The sequence below is a fragment of the Spermophilus citellus genome (assembly GCF_964194105.1).
Source record: "Spermophilus citellus genome assembly, chromosome: 6".
Lineage (NCBI taxonomy): Eukaryota > Metazoa > Chordata > Mammalia > Rodentia > Sciuridae > Spermophilus > Spermophilus citellus.
Window position 1 is genome coordinate 129130028 of NC_138187.1, and position 13359 is coordinate 129143386.

Sequence of the window (13359 nt, forward strand, 5' to 3'; positions counted from 1 at the left end):
AAAGAAACAAACCTGGCAGACACAGTTGGACCAAGTGACCAAAGTTAACATCACCAATTACAACCCATATGGACATCATGTACCTCCTATTATAGTGTGTAAAATTGCTTCAGTGAATTTCTTTCCAAAACTGCACAGCCTGACCTTAAATACAAGGAAACAACAGATAAACACTAAGAGTTGGTTCTTTAAAAACATGGGGGTCTTAAAAGATAAAGAAAGCCTTGAGGAATAATCACACATTGGAGAGGACAGTTAAATGCAAAGTAGCATCCTGGGTTGGATCTTGCACCAGAAAAGGACATTCCAATTTAATTTTGATAAATGTGACATGCAAGCATTTGGGAAAGATGGGTAAAGATTATGTGGGAACTCTTTGTTCTGTTTTGGCAACATTCAGTAAGTTCCAAAATTATTGCAAAATGAAAAGATTATTTTTCCCCAAATCTGAATTCCCCACTGTTCTAAGGATATAGACAGGAAAAAAGTTTTTTTTTCAGTGCTGGGTATAAAACCCAGTGCCTTGTGCATGCCAGTGAGCTGCACCAGCTGCAGACCAAAATATTAAGCATGGACTTCAACATTCGTAGATTCTGACAAAGGCAGCCCTAGTTCATCACTGTAGTATTTCACCTCTCCCCATCTGAGCAGTAGTTACTGCTTCAGTTCATAGAATTAATCTCTTCTCCAAAGAGCATTTGTGATAATTATGTCATTTATGTGTGTTTTTCCGTGAGCTACACTTCAGGGTTTTGGAGACCAGGTCTCAGTGTATGCCACACACATTGCACAGTGCTCAGCATGCAGTAAGCACTCAATGAACACTTGTTGAATGAATGAGCGACTTAATGGGGTGCAGTGTGCCACAAATGTCCATCATCTTTATAGCTCAAACGGAAGTTTTAAGCTATAGAAAGGACACTTCCGATTCACTGAGTCTCAGGTACACCTTTAAATTTTTTTTTCATATGCCCAACTCATATTGGGACCTGCCTGTGGTCTTCTTGGTAGTTAGGGTTGGTAGAGCAAATGTACCAACAGCATTGTCTCTACCCAGGACCTGGGATTGTGTTAAGTAAGCTCCTCTTGGGAGGTGGAGGACCTCCTTGCCCCAACTCTGCAGGACCACACTTTAGTGTCTTCAGAGGTAGGAGAGAACAGTTTAAGACATCTTAAGGAGGAAAAGAAAGAGAAGTTCTTGGAGAAGTCTGAACTCCAATTTCACAACTAAGTCTGATATCTCTCACATTGAAAAATAAACAATAATCAAACCAAACAAAAAACTTAAAACCTTTCTTAACCCCATTTTCTTGAGAGCATGGTTGTTCAATAGATCTTTCTGCAATGATAAGAACATGCTGAATCTGTTCTGCCCAGGTAAGTAGCCACTATTTATCGGTAGCTATCAAGACTTTGAAATGTGGCCAGTGTGATGAAGGAACTGAATTTTTAACTTTGCTTCATTTTAGTTCATTTAAGTTGTGGCTGATGGTTGTGGTGCTGAACCATCCTGCTCTAGAGCTCTGGCCATCTCTCTGTTCCTCTTCTGAAAATGTTCCTTGAAATAGTCACAACTTCTCCTTTCTCACCTCAACCTTATTTTTCCTCCTTCTTTGAAACATGCATCTATTCCCTCCATTCCCCCAGACTATGCTTTCAAAATCACCCTTGATGCCTATGCTAACAGATCCAATCATCCTCTTTGCCCTCAGCAGTGTTTGACACAGTGGACAACTCCCCATTTTTGAGATGCTGACTCCTCTTGGCTCCTGGGTATTTGTGTGCTCCTTGTTCGTCTCATTTGCCAGCTTCTCCTCTTGGGCCCTGGGACTCCCTCCTGTGCCCCCTTCTCCCACCCATCCCTCAAAGCACAACAAAGTTGTCCCAGCTTTGGGACTCCCGCCTTGACTATTCCTTCTGCTGAAATTCCCTTCCCATCGTCTTTACCTAGTTAGTTCCTTCTCATCCTTCAAGTCTCAGGATAAAGTTCAGACCTTCAGAGAGACCTTTGCTGCATGCTCAATCTAAGGGAAATTCCACTCTTTTCCTTCACAACACAAACCTTGAATTCTCTGCATGCACTCACCACTATCTAATCTCTTCTTGTTTATTGGTTTGCTTGTTTTATTTACTTTCTCTTTCCCTCAATCAAACTGCAAACTTCATGAGCGTAAGGACTTTGTCCATCTTGTGGAAGAGTTCTTGGCACTTAGCAAGCACTCAGCAAATATTTGCTTAATAAATATATGAAAGGACTCTTATGAAATACAGGAGAGAGATGTTTTGAAAGCTAAGGGGGAAAAGGCTTTGCAGAAGAGGACAGAGGGACATGATCAACAGTTTCAAATACTGAAGGCACATCAAATATGATGAGTTAAATATATCCATGGAATTTGGGAATTAAGGGGTCACTAGTAATCTCAGTAAAAGCAATCTCAGTGGAGGATTAAGTGTGGAAACCTAACTTTAGCAGCCTGTGGAGTCGACACTAGTGGAGACAGTGAATATAACTTTAAACTAGCTAGAAAGGGACCAAACAAGTAAAGGATATTGACAAAAGATGACTAAGGGCCCAGGATGGGTTTTTATAATTTGCTTTAGGATGGAATAAGATTTGAACATGATCATATGCTAGGAGCCAAGTGAACAAAAATGAATTCTGGGGAAAAGGGTCAGCACCTTCTCCTTGAGGCCAGGAGAGAAGAGGAAACATGTGGTAGGGGTTGGGGACAACCTTTTGGGTGGAGGGTGCTTCCTCTTAATGGATCGCATTTTTCTCTTAATTTGGAGACTGAGAGCAAGGGAGGTAGAGTCAGGGTATGGAGCTTGATAAGATAAAAGGTTTATAATAGTCATGGTGGTTAGGGATAAGAAATAGTTAATTTGGAACTATGACCACCCCCCCCCAGCAAAAAATGTATGTTGATACTGAAGTCCCAAATGAGGTCAGAGGCCACCTGTATGTTTTTCAGGATTTAGAAGATACAAGCAAAGGAAGGTCAGGTGCATTCATGTCTGCGGGAGTCCTTGTTATCTCCATCTTTGGTACTTTGACTGAGGCCCCCTCACTCAACATTTATAGCTACCAAATCATAATATCCCCAGAAGAAAAAAAATTGTTCCCAGAAATTCCCCCATTTTCTATATAACTAATAGAAATCCACAGCTCTTTCAGCCCTCCTTGTTCACTTCCAGAATCTTCTAGCATCCTGTCAGTACCTGAAGGAGATGTCAGTACTTGAAGGATACTCAAAGACAAGTTTTAGATGTACCCTCAAAGCACTGAGGAGTGTCCTATGCTGATGGGGTAGAAAAGCCGTGCTGTGGAAATGGTCTGGGGTCAGGAAGTGCTATCCCTGCCTCCAGTGTCACCCCAGGCCCTTGCCATGGGGTGGGAGGCTGTGGACATATGTTTCAACTGGGGCAGGAGGTGGAAGGAGTACCGAGAGAAATGCTGAGGATGTGATGAATTTGTGGCAGAGTTGCATCTAGTAGACATGGTGGGGTGTGGAGGAAGGAGCTGGGCTAGCTCCTTTCTAGGTGGAATCAGTGCCAAATGACTCTGAGCCTGTGCAAGAGAACACAGGCTGGGAGTTGGGGATGTGGGGCAGGGCGGTGGGGAGAAGAGAGTATTAACTCGGTTCAAAAACCCTTTGCCCTTACCGGAATAGGCAATGCCATTAAGGCTTGGAGCAATCCAACTAAGCTTGTTTTGTACCATCTGCTGTAGTCAAGGTTTGGATGTTGATCTATGTGCTGCTTATGTCCAGTCCCGAGAGAGAGAGGGAGAGAGGGAGAGAACTCCTTCCCAGCGCTGGGAGACCCCCACCCCAATACCTTCTTTAGGAACTTTCCCCCTTTTTTTTCCTAATTTAGTATCTCCTCCACACAGGCCTTTCAAACACTATCCTTGGAGAGGTGTGGCTAGAATCAGTGTTTGACAAACATTTAAAGAACAGGGTGTGTTGTACTCTGACTTTGAGTAGAAAGAACAGAGCTCCTGAGCAAATGGGGGAGACACAGATATGTCCTTGGAAAGCAACCTGACCTGGGGGACAGGAGCACACATGGGAAAAGTGCCCCGGGAAGCTGAGGAGGGCGAATGAGCATAATCCAGGGTGCTTAGTCACTGGAGGGATGAGGGATGGAGTGTTGAGGGGGCTGAGCAAAGGAAGGTCAACTCCCTTTTGAAGAATAAAGAGCTCAACTTGAGTGGCAAGGGAAAAGCTTTCTTTAATTGGCTTCATTCTAGAAGAGAAGAAGCAAGAGATGTAAAAACCCTCATGCCTTAGACAGGAAGCATCCTATGGGTCTGTCCTTAGAGGTGGACCCCTTTCTTCTTTCTGCACCAATGCATTCAGAGGGCACAAACTGAAACTGGAGGCTCTTTGTGGCCTCCCACCTCTGGAAGGGTCTGGGCAGGAAGGAACAACAAGCTAATGTTTAACTCAGGAGACAAAAGGCCCTTTGATAGGACCCTGACCTTGGCACACTCTTCCTGTCTTGCAAATGAGCTTGGATTCCATTCAGGGAAAGCAAGGACAGGTAGCTGAGGTGAGGAAGGGACCCCTTATCCTGCTGAAAGAATGTGGTTGTAGAATGAGGGTGTTATTTAGATTTTCACCTCTTATCGGGCTTTCTGTTAATGCCCTCAGATAAGGTCCTTTCACACCCAGCAGTTTTGTGCGTGACTCTGAAAGAGGTGGGGCTGGGGCCAGGTGAGCTAGTGAAGAGAAAATGAGGACTTGCATGGACTCTGGGGATCCCAACACATATGTGGATCAAGAGCTTGCCTCAATTAGAGTTCCTGAGCCCACAATCTAGATAATTCTAGAGTAGCAATTTTACAAGATTCCTATTTTTCTCTGAATAATCAATTCCATGGTGGATTTCAGTTCTTAAGCTAAAAGGTAGGAGAGAGGCTGAGCAGCTTACAGGAAAATGGTAGTGCTGGGAAAGATCAACTGGCTTGCTTGAGAGGTCTGGCACAGTATGCTGAGAATGAGGGGAGGAGACCTCCATGCAGAGTCTGGGGAGAGCTGGCAAGGGGCACAGCAATGAGGGGAGCTGAGAGAGGGCTCCCAGGCCAGCCCAGGTGTGGAGCCTGCAGGGTACACCTCACACTATTCAAGAATCACCCTCCCTGAGGGCTCTGGAACCCTTCTGAAAGCTTCAGAGCGAGCTTCCCTTCCTTTTCGCTCCTGTTGTACGCACCTGCCCACCTAGGATATTCTTGGGTTAGGCAGAACCCTGTCTCCAGGAGAGATCCACCTCCTCATAGGGAAGTCAGCAGGGCCAATTCTGGGCCCTTAACAGCAATGCTGCACCCAAAGTGTCACTAGAGCCCATGTGAAAGAAAATCCTCCAGAGCACAGTTAGCATACACCTATATTCCCTTCCAACTCAGTGAAGGAGAGATGTGCTACAGGACTTCAGCAGGAAAGGGTCGGCCAAAAGTCACTTTGATTTAGAAACAGGTGTTCAAAAATGGTCTTTGGAAGAGGGAGAGACTATGCTTGCCAATTAGCAGTCATTTGGGTGACTTGGAGTTTACCAACAGGGGTGGAGAGGAAGCCTTAGAGCTAAAGTCGTGTATGTCAGTGCAAGAACTGCTGGAAACAAGAGCATGCAAGGGCTGGAGTGGAAAATTCAAAGTGGAGTCATATAGAAACACATGGACTTGCCCCTTTCTTGGCTCTTTGGTGTTGGGACTGGTTCTTCAGCCCTTGCATGGCTCCCCTCCACTCTGGATGCAAAGAATCAAGGACTCTGGCCCTTGGGGCTGATGGAAGAAGAGGGTCAATGAGACCTGGTATCTGGGGCAGGGAAAAGAAAATGAAGCACCAGTTGAGGAAGAGGAAGGATTCCTTTTAGCCCTCTCCCTGACTGAAGAGGGAAGGGAGTAGGAGAGTGAGTGAACAGAGGGGTGAAGGGAATAAACAGGGGCTCCACGAGGCTGGGCCAGAAGACGATTCTACTCTGGCTCAACCATGCTTCCAGCAGGATTTGAGGCTGGCAGGTAACTTCGTGTCCCCTATCCCGTAGGGCTGCATGTGAAGAAGGGACATGGCAGGTGCTCACAAGAGGATGCAGCCTGATAGGGAGACAAGATGCAGGGGAGTAGGCAGTTTGGGTTGGTGCCATGTGCCAGGGTTCTTGCCCATCTCAGAAAGAAGATGAGAGCCTTGTGTTGCTGAGGAGAGGAAAGGCCTCGCAGAAGGCCAAGAGACCACTTTTAAAGTTGTGCCCAGTTCCAATTCTCTGGGCTGCTGTCAGCCATTGGACCAGAGGGTCAGTGGTAAACACAGGAGGCATAGGGAAAGAAAGACCCCAGGCCAGCAAGGTGAGCAATCCCAGATCCTCACTTGACCCCTCTACTGGTCTGCTGGGGTGCCACCATCCCCCCATGCCTGCCTCCACCTATCCTGCCCTCCATGGGGATCAGAGCAGGTATAAACTACCTGTTTCTTTCTGAGTTTAGCTGAGCCAAGGCTGGAATTATTTCTAGAGGATTTTGTAGAAAATTATAAGAAGGGTAAAATAATGCAAAAATCAAAGACAGGAGTCATGAAACAGAAAGTCTTTGAAGCTCAAATTCCTTATCCAAGTCCAGCCAGAGATCAACTTGGCTGGCAGGAGTCCCAGCTAGTACTTCTGCAGCTTTGTCACAGAAAACCAGGAAACTGCCTTCATTATTCTTTGATTCTCCACTCCTCCAGCTTCCAGCATGGTGCTAGACACCTTATAGCTTAGTAAGTGCATGTTGGATGATCATGTACCTGTGCATATTCAATTCCTAGCATATGAGAGGGAGTAGTGATTTTACTCATAAGCACTTGTCCAAACCCTGGTTATCCCAGGGATAGTCCAGATTTTTCACCATCTCCCTTCAATTCTCACCCTTAGGGAACAGAGAACATCTCAAACAAATTGAGCAAAACACAGCTGAGCTGAGTGATGGGAAAGAGTCAAGGGTGTTTAGAATGCTCCCCTTAGAAGGGTCTTGTGTGTGTGTGTGTGTGTGTGTGTGTGTGTACCCGCACGCATGCTGGGGATTGAACCCAGGGGCACTTGTACACTGAGTCACATCCCCAGCCTTATTTTTATTTTTTACTTTGAGACAGGATCTCACTAAATTGCTTAGGGCCTCACTAAATTGCTGAGGCTGGCTTTGAACTAGCAATCTTCATGTCTCAGTCTCCAACAGCTGCTGACAGGTATGTGCCACCATGCCGGGCTGTTTCATTTTTACTAAATTAAAACTGTCCTCTCTGGGCCATGGCAGTGTCCCTTTAGACCTTCCTCTGGCCTCTTCTGTGCATTCTGCTATTCTGTCTCTCCACTAACCCTCAGTGCTTCAACTTCTCTGCCTCTTCTCTCTCTGTTTCTTTGAATCATGGGCCTGATCCTTTTCCTGGGACCCTTTCCACAGTGGCCACTCTGGCTCTGGTCTCCAGGGGACTGACAGTCCCACTAAAGTGTCAAGGCTGAGCAGCTGTGCATAAGTAAGGCAGTGAGCTAAAGGTATGAAATTGGGGGCAGTGGTACACATCTGTAATCCCAGTGACTCAGGAGGCTGAGGCAGGAGGATTGCGAGACCAGCCTAGGTAACTTAAAGAAACCCTGTCTTAAAAATTAAAAAAAATAAGTAAATAAATAAAAGTGCTGCAGATGTAGCTCAGTGGTAAAGCACCCTGAGCTACATGAACCCTGGTTTCAATCTCCAATATTTTTTTTTATTGGATGTTCACAACATTAATATTGACCCCCACAAAATATATGAAAGACCCCAGCAAGCATGTCTGTAGGGAGAGATATCCCCCAAGGACACTTCTGCCTTAGTCTACTGGAATGGATCTGGTACATGCTAATGTGTTGTGGTCATTTTGTTTTGTAAGAATCATAAACCCACTTGAGCAAGACCCTGGCACTTGTGCTAAAGTTTCTTTAGAAGCTTTAGCACAAATAAATGAAAATCTCAGCCCCACTAATGAATTTTTGTGTGTGTGAAAAGTAAATTATAAGTAAATTATATAATTATATAAGATGTATCACATTTTAAAGTTAACTCACAAGGAAAGCAGTTTTGTTTCTTTTTTTCTTCTTTTTACAATGGAATCTGATGAGCCACACCCATAATTTGGGACATAACCATGCCACAGATGGTGAATTCAGTGAAGAAGGGAAATGGGCTGAGGAAATTGTGAAGGGAGCATATTAATATGTCTTGATTTTTGGATGTAGGTATTTCACTTTTTGCCAAAAAAGCACAGTAGATTTATTTGACTTCCTCTTTTGATATTCAGTGAAGAGGAAAAGTTAAAGGAAGGGTGTTTTAAAGATTGGATTAAGAATTGCTCTGCATGGTGACGCAAATTGAGTACATGCTTGGCCTGGAAGTTAATAAATGAGCAAGGAATGAACTGGAAATGATAAAATCAGAGAGAGGAATGGTTAATGAATATCACAGGTGCAGTTGCTCAGCCAGAGTGTCCTATGATCCTGGCTGAAGAAAGACCCCCACCAGCTCTGCTCCTCCATCAGACTGGTCAACCTACCCACCGTCATCCTGCTCTCTGATGACAACCATCTTTTCCCCAGCCCAGCATTTATCCATAATCAAACATGACCAGTCATAGTCTCAAAATGCAGAAGATGAGATTTAAAATTTTATTTTTACAGATGAGGAAGCTGATGCCCCCCCCCCAAATTAAATGACTGACCCAAAATCCCAAAGTGGTACTTCCAGGACTAGCACCCCACTTGCCTGACTCCATCTAGACCATTCTCTGGCTCTTATTGCATCTACTTTGCTTTAGATTCAACACTCCATGTGGATCCACACCAGACACTTCTCCTGGGATTGCCCATTTACTGTTGCCTACCTTGTTCGAGGTCTTGTTAGAGTGGTGCCCACCTCGGCATGCCCACCAGACCCCAGAGATGGGCACACTCAGCTTAGTTCCAAATAGTCTCTTTCTATACTCAAAACCACTACGCTCAGACCTCTATGCTGCTTCAATCACCTCCTAACTAAGCTCCCTGTTGGATACATTGGGAAAACTTGCTGGAGTTGGAGGTAAAACACATAAGCATTAGTTCTGGTTCCTGTCTGGGTAAGTAACTCTGAGCAAATAACTTCATTTCTTTAAACTCCAGATTTTTATGTGCTAAACGGGAATAATAATACATGCGATTTGATGTTGTTAAGAAGAATGAATGAGGTATCTTTTAGAAAGGCCTGTTACATAGACTGCAATGATGGCTTTTTTCCCCTCCATTTTACCATTCTTCTTCCCTCTTCTCTCTGCCCTGCCTTTCTCTCTTCTTTCCTCTTTCCTAGGGTTCATCGTGCACCATACGCCCAGACTGATCTTCCCTGAACAACTACTCTCACACTAGAATGCTCCCTTGATTGCAAATCTCAAATGATTCCCTACTGCCAAGTCCAGGGGCTTCTCTATGTGCCACGCAGGGCCCTCAGCTCCTGCAGCACCTCTGTGCTTCCTCTCCTGCTATTCAGGAACATGCTTGGTCTGGTGATGGGACACCCACTAACACTGATTCCTCCTTTCTGCTCTCTGCTCTCCTCTTCCTGTAATGCTTTTTCCCCACCTCTGCATCCCCAGGGGCTTCTCTGACCATTATGTGGTTTTTTTCCTTCTCTGATTTCCAGGTTCACTTACTGTTCATATCAATTTCCTTGGCATGAAAGGCCACCATGTCTTCAGGTTATTTCCTCTGTGTCCATCTTTTTCTTGTCAACTCTTCTGTCTATTCCTTAAAGGCAGACCAAGCTCCCTTACCTCTCTGAGTTCCCACCAGGCCAGCAGAGGTGATTGGAACACAGGATGAGATTGGAACCCATGACTTCAGGTCTAAATCCTTGATCCAACACCTAGGAGCTATGTGACTCGTGTTTCTCAGCTGTAAAAGCAATCACTTAACTTCTTCATTAGAAGGTTGCTTTTGTTCATTGAATAAATACTTATTGAGTACTACTAAATGTCAGGCCTGTGCTTTACGACACATATGAGCTCATCTGATCCTCCTAATCCCAACATGATAATTTTGTTCTGGAATGCCAAACTCTAGCATGAAGTTTGAGGAAACTAAACTAAACAAATTAAAAACTTATATGAAGTTGCACCATGCTGGACACATAGAGGTGCCTTGGCTGAATCTGAGTATTCCGTCTTCAATAAATACTTTCTAAATTGAATCTGATTGACTTACTCATACAGTAATGAAAATATTATAGTGAGTAGAACTACAATATGCTTTTTCTCCAGGAGAGAGTTTAGTCCAGCAAATGGATGTGGTACATGCTAAATAAATAGCAATGATTTTTAATCATACTGCTATTAAGTATAATCAAGGGAAAGTAAGGAATATTATGAGTGTCTATCAGGAGACCTAGTCTGGGGTACCGTGTCAGGATAGGCAGCTCTGAAAAAGACCTGAAGAAGCTGAATAATATCAGTGGGGAAAGAGAGGGGAAGGTTTTGGGGGTGGGGTGATGCTCCCAACAGCAGAAAGAGCAGGTGTAAAAGTCCAAGGTGAGAAAGCACAGGGACTTTTCAGGAACTTGGGCTCAACTTGGCCTGCAGTGAGGGATGCGAGGTGGGGCTGAAAGTGGGCTGCAGGCACAACATTGCTGGCCATGCTGAGGAAGCTGGGGTTGATGCACAGTAGGGGGGCCATTGGGGACCTTAGGCCAAAGAAGTGACAAGATCAGGTTTGTATTTCTAGAAGCTCACTCTGGCTGCTGTTGAAAGAACAGCTGAAAGAGCAAAGGTGGACTCAGGAGAAGAAGATGGAGTTAAAGAAAACTGGTATCTGGAACTCCCCCAGTGAAGACCCCACAGTGCCCACCGCCTGAAAGCTGACTTCAGGGCCCTGCGCTCAGCAGAGTGCAAGTGCCCTCCATCCTGAGTTCCCCTCCTCCCAGCTCAAGGCTGTCCCAACCCACTGCCTCCCGTCCTACTCACACTCTTCCTTCTAGTGGGACAGTGAGGGGTGGGGGAGCAACCTCCACCCCATTCTCAAGTGCAGGCTAAGCCACAAACTGGTTTGAACCTGTCTGTTCAGGGATGGTTCCAAGGCAAAGACTCACCCGGCCTGGCTCAGAGTGGCCTCTCCACATTCTTGCCCACAATCACCCTTAGGAGGCCAGAGCAGAGGCAGGGCCCTCCTCCACCCTTCCAGCCCAGACAGCTGGCAGCAGCCCAACATCTGCTTACCTCACTGCGCTGAAGCATGGCTACATTCTCTCCTTTGGGCTGGGTGGCTTCTGGAGGAGAGATTAATAGGTAGGTTAAAGCTACAGATGTGGAAATAAGAACCAGTTTCCAGTTCCTTTAGTTCCACCCAGAAGACTCAAGGGTCTAAATTCTGGGCACATCCGCAGCTGGAACACCCCAGAGTCCAATGGCTCCCCAACATTCACCACAATATTCTTTGCTGGTGTGAGGAACAGCAGTGGCTCTCTGTTGAGGTCAAGAAACTTGGGGACACCTTGACTCAGTCACCTCCATGGGCAAACACACAACTTCTCTGGGCTTTGGTTTGCTCAACTGCCAACTGGGCAATGATCACTGCTATTGTGTGTACCTCAGGGGAGAGAGAAGACCAAGGTGAACATTCTTAGAAAAGCCAAAAATAAATACCAACTGATAAGGGTATTTGTAACAATGTTCATTGAATAAAATAGCAAAACATCTTGCTAAGTTGCTGAGGCTGGCCTCAAACTTGCAATCCTCCTGCATCAGCCTTCAAAATTGCTGGGATTACAGATGTGTGCCATCCAAGCCTGGCAACTTATCTTTATTTTAAATGTAACCTAACTTCTAATTGAAAGTGACAGATTTGATAAATACTTTTCTCCTCTCCCTTAATAGACCCCTCTAAATATAATGATGTGATGATAGCTTATGTCCATAGTCACTTATCCAGGGATGCGATAGCACTGAGAACCCTCAACTAGAGTTCAGAAAAACAGTCTCCAACAGTAGGACCCCAGTTTCCCACCCCCAATTTGCCTTCCTGCCCCCAACCCCAATGTAGTGGAGGCTGAGACAGAAGCTCAGCTCCTCTGGAAGGTAAGCTGCACTCAGTTAGGGACTTTGCACTGCTCCTAAGGATTCTGCCACCCTCTTTCTCAGCTGAGACACACTTATTCTGAAGCCCCACGTCAGTAAAAGAGCAGGTGTTTCCAAGGGAAGTGGGTAGAGGTGATTATCAGGTCAAAAATGGCAGTTGCAACTGCCCCAATTAAGACTAAAACCACTGCCTAAAATGAAGAAGATTCCTAGAAGGATTCAGTGCTCAGAGACCAGGCGAAAGGAGAATACAAAAGTATATGTGCCTTCTGGGTCCCATGATCTCTTGTTCAAGGCCTCCTCTCTGCCCAGGATTCTCTTTGAAATATTCCACGTTATAAGAAAAGTCATAAAGTTGAAGAAGAAGAAGAAGGAGAAGGAGAAGGAGAAGGAGAAGGAGAAGAAGGAGAATCTAACAAAGATCACCAGCACAAACCTGTAGTGTGACAAAAATTTAATTCATGGACTCACTGGGGGAGGGAACTCTAGAGGAACAGTGGAATGATGCTTAACAGGAGAAAGGAGGCGAGTAGTGCACAAGGGCGCATCCCAATGATTTGGGAGGCTGAGACAGGAGGATCTCAAGTTCAAGTCTGGCCTCAGAAAATTAGTGAGACCTTGTCTCAAAATAAATAAATAGGGTTGGGGTAAATCACCCCTAGGTTAAATTTGAAGAAGGAGGAGGAGGAGGAGGCAGCAAAACATCTTTTATAAGCCTTGGGTTCCTGCTGTAGGGTTTTGAGAAGAGTCTTCAGAAAAGTTGGGGTCAATGCTGAGTTGGTGGCTGTTTCTGACACAGAGTTAGGACATGTAAAACACTGGATGCTGTCATGGAGGAGGGCAATTGAGCAGTTGGCTATCCCCACTGATAGGAACATTTAAGCAAAATAGGTCTGGGAGCATCATTGGAAGAAGTAGGAGACATTCAGAGAGGAAGCATTCAGGACAGCTGCTGCCTGACTTTGGAGGAAAAAAAAATCATTCCTGTTAAATACAGCTGGTTTTATCTATGGAAGGATAGCCTTCCAGCCTGAGGAAGAGGAAGGCTGCTTTTAAATTTTCATTCTGAGTTAATCTTCGCTCTTCAGTTTGGTCCAGGTTTTGTACTCTTTCACCCACCACCATTGCTGTGAAGATCTTCAGGTTGGATGGCTCCTTCTTCACAATGTATATTCCACTCTATGGTTACGGACATAGCTCCTGGATTCAGACTGACTGCATTCACATCCTGGCTCCACAAATTGCTTATCTTTGAGGT